The sequence below is a fragment of the Pinus tabuliformis genome, chromosome Q (genome assembly GCF_031772625.1).
Source record: "Pinus tabuliformis cultivar Carrire ecotype Pingquan chromosome Q, CPIR1, whole genome shotgun sequence".
NCBI classification, from domain to species: domain Eukaryota; kingdom Viridiplantae; phylum Streptophyta; class Pinopsida; order Pinales; family Pinaceae; genus Pinus; species Pinus tabuliformis.
In genome coordinates, this window is record NC_142296.1 from 308,959,008 (window position 1) to 308,967,683 (window position 8,676).

Here is an 8,676-nt window from a genome sequence, read left to right on the forward strand (position 1 = left end):
TGCACGTCATATTTGACTTGTTGACATGCATCGTTGGAATCCCACTCCTCCGCCGTCGGCAGGGCACATGGCCCTCGGCTGGCTTGCTTCATCATGGCCAGCGGGATTTATCATGGCAAGCACGTGGACTTTTTCAGTGGAAACAGAAACAGCCTGCAGCCTCCGATGCTATAAATCTGGATTGGCCCTTCAATTATCAGAAATCAGGGCATCTTCTAAGTTGTACATCCAAACGGATCATATTACAGGCGATCGTACGACGAATTTGTGAAGGATCCTTCATATAGACAGGTTGAAGTTGTATATAATCCATCCCTGAATAGGTTGGAGCTGATAATCCCAGAAGTTACAGGTCCCATAAAGTTCAAAGCTCCCCCCATCCCCACGGCCTGAAATTGGGTGGTTTATGTTAAAAAGAAAAGCACAAGTATGGATCCAAAAGAGAGCACAGCGGTCGCTGAAATCCCTTCCTACTTCATATGCCCCATATCTATGCAGATAATGAGAGACCCCATTACTGTTTGCACTGGTATCACATATGATCGAGAGAGTATGGAGAAATGGGTATATTCTTGCGGTAAGAACACATGCCCTGCAACAATGCAAGTAATGTCCAACTTCGATATGATTCCTAACCACACCCTCCGTCGCCTCATTCAAGGGTGGTGTCTCATCAACAGTTCGAGTGGTGTCCAGCGAATCCCCACGCCCAAGCCTCCAGTCGACCCGAATCAGGTCAATGAATTGCTTCGAGATTTTGAATCTTGCCCGCCTTTTCAAGTGCTTAATGGCTTGAAGAAACTCAGATCTCTGGCTGCTCAGAGCGAGGCAAACAGAAGGTGTATTGCTGCTTGTGGCGCGGCGTCTGCACTGATTTCAGTCATGGAAACCAATACTGTGGAAATGGAAAGCGGGGGCTACGATTGTGCCATGGCTTGCGAGGAGGCCTTGGGGATTCTGCAATCTCTTCCCATGACAGACGAGACTGCAGATTGCCTTACTATGTCCAAAACCCTGAAATCCATTTCATGGATTCTCAAGAGAGGCAGCTGCAATGCCAGACTCCATTCGGTCATGTTACTGAAGACGCTTTCTAGCAGTGGACAGAACAGGCTGCAACGGCTCGTTGCGAATGCGGACGAAGATCTGATTGAAGGACTTCTTCAACTTGTGACAGAGGAGGTCTGCCCTCAAGCAACTGCTTCGTCTCTGGATGTTTTAATGGCCATCTGTTCTCCCTCAAGAAAGCACAAAATCAAGGCCGTAGAGGCCGGAGCCATATATGTGTTAATTGAATCACTTCCTGAATCGCGCGGATTACCTTGCGAGAAGTTGCTGCGTCTTCTGGACATTTTGTGTGAATGTGCAGAAGGAAGAGCCACAACAATTGATCACGCCATGGGCATAGCTTCCATCTCCAAGAAAATATTCAGAGTCTCACACGCTGCAACCGAGAAAGCGGTTCGAATACTGTGGTCGCTCTGCAAGTTCTCTCCGACTCCTCACCTTCTTAATGAAATGGAGCAGATTGGTGCCGTCTACAAATTGTGCATGCTTCTGCCGCTCGAATGCACACCAAAGACGAAACATAAGGCAAAGGAAATTCTCAGAGAGAACGGTAAGTATTGGAGGAACTCTGTTTGCGTTCCATCCCATCTGTTCACAGTCTATGGAGACCAATGAGCAATATTGTGTTAACTCTAGTATTGGCAGTTTGGGCCGCGTTAATCTGAAATTTGTGTATAAATTCTCAGCGATTAGTTGATGAGAAGCAGTCATCCTATATCTGAGCGTAAGTACATTCCAGGTGTATTCTTGAAATATTCATTCTTATTTCTAACACGTCCCATTTTGATCTCTTCTAAACAATTCAATTCAGCGACTCCCATTTTGATCTCTTCTAAACAATTCAATTCAGCGACTCCCATTTATCAAAAACAACATTTGAAATGGTACCTGTGATTTTATATGGAGAAAAGCAAAACCAGCGATCTTTGAACTTTGAAGCCTGCAAATTTCACAGAAAAAAACGCTTTTCTTTTTTGTAGTATTACCCTTTTTTATTCCAGTTTTAACCAATATTCAGAATTGTAATTATAGTTTCAGTGTGGTTTTATTACTGAAATTTTTTAAGGCCACACCGTGCATGTGGGGAGCTCTTCTAATTACAATTTGATGGGATTATTTACAGTCATGCAGTGCATGTGGGGAGCTCTTGTAATTACAATTACCAACCCTCACGATTTGATTGTGTATTTAATTCAATTAATTATTTGACTATGCTTTTGATATCACTCTTCTTTTTCTTTTTTCTGGAGCTACGATCTTCCCACCCGTGGTTAACCTTAACACCATTTGGAATAGTGTTTCCGAATGGGATAGAAGGAGGATCTGCTCACTACTGGGTTTATTTGGATTCTTTTTGGATAATTTAATTCTGCAAAAATTTTACGCTCAATACCTACTAATACCTGTTAGGTTTATTTGGATTTTTTTGGATAGTTAATTCATTATAAAATATTTTTTTTATTAGATTTAAACTAATAATTTAATACAAACTAAACTCCACCCAAACAAATTAATCTGTACCTCACTAATATGCTTTTGATATCACATTATCAACACTAATCTGCACCTCACTAATATGCTTTTGATATCACATTATCAACACTAATTTTTGAAACAAAAATTTTTAAATATTATTTCATACCTTCCTAATAAAAACACATTGCAAATAAGTTTATTTACCTAGCAAAAAAATACAGATTATTCAATTTTTAAAATAAATATAAACTTACCTAGCGAAACAATACAAATTACTTGGTGAGCCCAGCAGTTAACTTTCCCTTACCATATGCAAGCTTGTAGTTGAGTCTTTTGGTCAGCCGATCAAGGTGACAAAAGGCTGAGTTATTTCCTTTCTTAATTTTATTTAAAATTCCGTGTTACACCAAAGAAAGAAAGTGATCACTATGTATTTGGATACGTGGAATTAAATGGTAAATGAAAAGTTTGTACGGGTAAAAAACATTTATATAGTTTTTTTCATAATAATAATTTGTTTTTAAGATTATAGTTATGTTGTTCATTGGATAGTTTAATTGGCAATTATTATGTTATAAAGTATTATCTAAATCATGATATTCAAAATTTAATTCTTTGTGGACGAAGCCAACAAAATTTAAATCTTTATTTTCCTTATTATTATTTATTTTCTTCTTAGCGGCTCTTTTTTTATCATCATTCATAAGCCCTGATGATGGATCCCAGTTGGGATTTGAAACGTTGGCATAAAAATGTTCATACTGTGGATTCTCCGGTAACTGAATCAAAAGATACAAACCACAGATCTCTTAAATCCAAATGTATACATATTATTGATATCAACTATGTTATTGTTATTCAAGGTAGATTAGAGAGCAAAAGAAGGTTACAACCACTATGCGAGTATAGCAAAGCATCACATAGTCTAGCAAAGTGAATTTGAGAAGCTACAAACCAAGTAGAATGTGTTTGAACAATAAGAGGCCAAGTAAAATGGCGCATGCACTAAATGAAACATTAGCAACCAAGATTCATCACCATCAGCAAGATCAATGACTCTGATTAATATCAAGTGCACAACACACGCGGGGGTTAAAACATGCTTGTGCACACAATGGATCAAACAGAAAAGAAAACACAAGATCAACGATCCATATGACATTAGGTTCGCAATGTGCACAAAGGTTATGGACAACCATGCACATGATGGATCCAATGGTTGAGATTGCCTAGATCCAATGGCCCATATCCACATCGAGATCACAAATGTGTAGTAATTAATGCAAGGAATGCACCTAATCCAATATGCAGTGGAAGTGGTGTGATGTGGATCCATGTGGATGATAGGTGACGAAGATCATGACTTGGCAACAATGGAGGATGACACGTGGCGGGTGTTTTTGATATTTGGAAAGTTAATTGGACCAATGGCACGTGGCAAGTTTGTATTGGCTACAGCGGATAATGTGGCAAAGTGGGCCATATCGGGCCACAAGCTATCAAATTTTGTGAATATTTTGCAGATTCCTTCGACATTTGATAAGGTCCAGCTCCAGGTCACAAACCCTGGTCGTAAGGTGCTAAGTGATAGCGCCTAAGAGCTTCACGTCTCGAAACTTTGGTCTCAATACATTGCCATATTGATGTGTGACAATAAAGGAATAAACCCAAGCTATTGATATATGTCATGGAATATCCAATGGCCATGGCACTAGGTCATATGGAGGTAAAGGTGTAGCGCATAAGGGCCTTGGCCTCAGCATATCAATGATTTGAAAAGGAACCACAACTAAAAACTCTCGATGTCCAATGTGTTAAGTTGTCAATTATATTGTGTAGTTAGGGTGAGCAATGAGCCCAACCTTAAGAGTTATCAATCTATCAGCTCATTAGCATGTTGGGAAAGAATTAAAGTGTAATCGGTCGAGTCCAATGTGTTCAATGTGTTTGGGTATTGGCCACAGTGTGTTGTCATGTAAAGAAAGAATCTAAACTCGTGAGTCAGTGGCATTTTTCCATGGCATAACAGAGAGTAGGTATGAGGTTCTGGTATGTAAAGTTGTGGTCCAGTCTACGGAGCAAAAGAGGAAGATGTGGTGTGCGAAAGGAGATTCCTCACTATGTTGGCAAGTTGTGTAGGATAAGATTCAGTCAAAGCAAAATTCCATGTGTAAATATTGTGGGTTGATACCCATGGTAAAGGTAGGACTCCTGGAAGAGTTCATGTTTTATAAATACATGGTTACACAATTTTTGAAGTTGTTGATATTGTGTAGAAGTAAAAGAAGTGTAACTAAGATATCATGACAATTGTGAAAGGTAAAGTGAGAAAAGAGTATGGGTACAATGAAATATTTGTGAATGTATAAGAGAAATATTAAGGGTGAAAGATGTAGCAAATACATTTGTTCTGACAGTAGAAATTGGTGTGAGTACAAAGGGAGCAAAGAAAGAGCACAGATGAGAACACATTACTTGCAAAAAACAGGACCCGAATCAAAGATCAAAAGGCGATTGCTGTTCCTTGTGGGTGGGTGCCTACAAAACTTTAGGGATTGGTATCTCCATTGGATTGAAGCCAACAAATTTGAAAGGGGATTAGTGTATCCTACAAGTGGGTGCTTGCAAACCATGTAACTGTAGGTTGGTTCCTACATCTATCTATAAAAAAATAAAAATAAATGTTTTGTGGTTTTCTCTCGTATGGGTTTCCACGTTAAATCTCTTGTGGTATATGTGTTCATTTGATTATGTGTGGTTTATCATTGTTGGCTAATTTTACAATAGAGGAAATATATAAGTGTTGAAGTGAAAATCTTAAGTAGTGTGAATTAATTGAATATTGATTCACCCCCCTCTTAGTATGCAACAATTGGTATCAGAGAAAGGTTTCTTAAGTAACATCCTAACAGTTGGAAGTAAGATCATGTAAGGAAAATGGTCAGTCAAGATGGTTCTACTTCACCTAAACCCCCTTTGTTCAATGGGACAAACTTTACTTTTTGGAAAGTTAGAATGAGAACCTATTCGGTACAAATATTTAGTAGATTGTGGTCGACAGTTACAACTCAAATTCATCCCTTCCAATTGATGAAGTTAGTAAGAATGCTTCCCTATATAATGTTAAGTCAATGGATTTTATCCTATGTTGCCTTGCAGAATCAAAATTCGTTAAAGTTATGCATTATGACATAGCGAAAGGAATGTGGGATAAGCTTCTAAGTAGTTATGAAGGAGATAACAAGGTGAAGCATGCAAAACTTCAAACACATCGGGTACAATTTGAAAGTATGAGAATGAATGAGGATGACAACATAGATAGTTGCTTTATCAAAGTAGATGAGGTTGTGAACATCATTAAAAGGCTTGGCAAGAAGTTTAACGAAGTTGTTGTGGTACAAAAGGCGTTGAGACCTATTCCCTCTAAACTTGATGCAAAGGTATCTACCATAGAAGAATTACACGATCTAGAAAAATTGACAATGGATGAGAGTCATGGGATTCTCACTACCTATGAAATGAGGACAAAGAATGCACAACCAGAACTAAAAGAAGCAGCTTGAAATCAACCAAAAGTACATTGAGACCATGATTGCTACAGTCATTATTCAGATGAAATGGAAGCCAGTTTTGTGAGGAAGTTGAAAAGAGGTTCCGAGAAATATAAAGGTAAGTTACCATTTAAATGCTTCAATTGTGGTAAAATAGGCCATTTTGCAATTAAGTGTCCATATAAAGAAAAAAATAAAGAAGAAAAGGGACAAGAAAAGAATTAGTCTAGGAGAAATACTAAAGGAAAATATATTAAAAATAAGAGTTTTTACTCCAAAGAAGATAACATTTCATTAGAGGATGATGAAGACTGTGAATCTAACCCTGAAGAAAATCAAGGTGAAAAAAATTTCATGGCTCCTGAGAATCTTAATTCGGGTCAAGAAAGGATTGATCTAGAAGATGAAGAATGTGAGGTAGAGTTAAATATGGAAGCAAAACTTCTACGTGCATCGGATGAGATAAACGGACTAAGAATAAAGAATAAAAAGAAGAGTTAATGGCTACAAGCCTATGTGTAGAAAGATAGTGTTCTTGATGATGCAACAATTCTCTTGAAAACAAAGCTAGAAGAAGCTAAGAGAATAAACGATGTCTTGATGAATAATATAAAAGAGAAAGATGAGGATTGTGAAAGACTAGAAGCAAAGGTTATTTCTCTAAGGAAATATCTAGAGACAAAAAACGCCCAAATTGATCCGAATGGAAAATGGCATCAACCCATGGTATTCATCCACCCATGTTATTCATCCACCCATGGAATTTACTCATGGTATTGTAAGTGGCATCCACCCATGGAATTTACTCATGGTATTGTAAGTGGCATCCACCCATGGAATTTACTCATGGTATTGTAAATGGCATCCACCCATGGTATTGTAAGTGACATCCACCCATGGAATTCATTCACCCATGGTATTGTGACATCCGCCCATGGTATTCATTCACCTATGGAATTTACCCGTGGTATTATAACAGAAAAATACTATAAGTATCAAGTCACATTTTGTAAAAGGACAGTTTTGTCAACCATAATGTAGCTTTTATAGTTATTCTCTGTTTTAATAAAAAAAATCTTTGTGGTTTTGTTTATTGGGCATTCTCCTCTTTTTCTTCTGGCATTTCAATTTTTTAGATCTTGGGGGCCTCCCTGCAAGATCTGGATCACAAATGGATTTGATTCCAAAGTTTGCTAAGGGATTTGAAACATTAGATGGCATCCTTAGCAATAAAAGATCTTCAATCATTGAAATGGGACTTGGATATAAAGAAACTCTCGGAAGCAGTCAAATGAGAATCAAACTATAACGAACCAAAACTAGAGGAAGCCAAAATTTATGCCAATGTATTCAAAGGTCCAACGAATCAGTTTAATCAAGAAAGGAATGAAGTCAAAGGTTAACATAAACATGGTCAAACCAACCCCATGAATAAATGTGGAGAAAGTAACTAGCAGAAGCTCAAGCCTCCTCAAGTCTACAAGCAAAGCAAGTCCAGAAGGTCAAACCCTCCAAGGAAATTATTCACAGCAAGGTACCTAGACCTCTTTCATGTCTATTGTTTTTCATGTCATAATTTTGGTCATAAGGCTATAAATTGTAGAGCGTATACATATATCAAGAATGTAACTATTAGATCTGGTCAGTTCTTAAAGTCTATATCTAAAAGTCCCTATGTGAATAGTGTTGGTAGGAACAATTCATTTTGTACTCTCTTGGATGAAATTGAGTGCTACATATGCAAAAAAATTGGACATAAGGAAAATGAGTGCAGAAACAAAATGATTGGTCCCTATAAACATGACAAAGAAGAATTCACTACTGTATGGAGGAAGAAGCCTAAGTATTTAGAGGAGTGTGGATTTTCCCTCTATACACAAAATGAAGGAAACTATTGGCTCATTGATAGTGGTAGTTCAAAGAACACAACAAGTGATAAAAGCAATTTTATAGACAAAACTAATTGTATATCTCTCAATGAAGACAAAGATGGTAATGTCACTTTTGGGAATAATGCATCAATAAAAATAATGGGAAATGGGATAGCAGTATTGGAAAAGGGAAAGACCATGGCTTATAATGTGTTATATAGACTGTCTTAAGTATAATCCTCTACGTGTCATTCAGATGTGTGACCAAGGGCATGAAGTTATATTCAGGTCAAATTGTTATGTAGTAAAGGGCTTGGAAAGAAGTTAGACGAAGTTGTTGTGGTACAAAAGGTGTTGAGACCTATTCCCTCTAAACTTGATGCAAAGGTCTCTACCATAGAAGAATTACATGCTCTAGAAAAATTAACAATGGATGGGATTCATGGGATTCTCACTGCTGAGGACAAAGAATGCACAACCATAACTAAAAGAAGCAGCCTTCAAAGCTTGAAATCAACCAAAAGGACATTGAGACCATGATTGCTAAAATCATTATTCAGATGAAACGGAAGCCAATTTTGTGAGGAAGTTGAAAAGAGGCTCCAGGAAATATAAAGGCAAGTTACCATTTAAATGCTTCAATTGTGGTAAAATAGGTCATTTTGAAATTAAGTGTCCATATAAAGAAAACAATAAAGAAGAAATGGGAC

General features: G+C 37.5%; 1 pseudogene; it reads left to right on the forward strand.

Annotated features, from left to right (window-relative positions):
- The first annotated feature begins 227 nt into the window (after window positions 1-227).
- LOC149219447 (E3 ubiquitin-protein ligase PUB23 pseudogene) lies at window positions 228-1,885 on the forward strand (annotated as a pseudogene).
- Window positions 1,886-8,676: the final 6,791 nt, after the last annotated feature.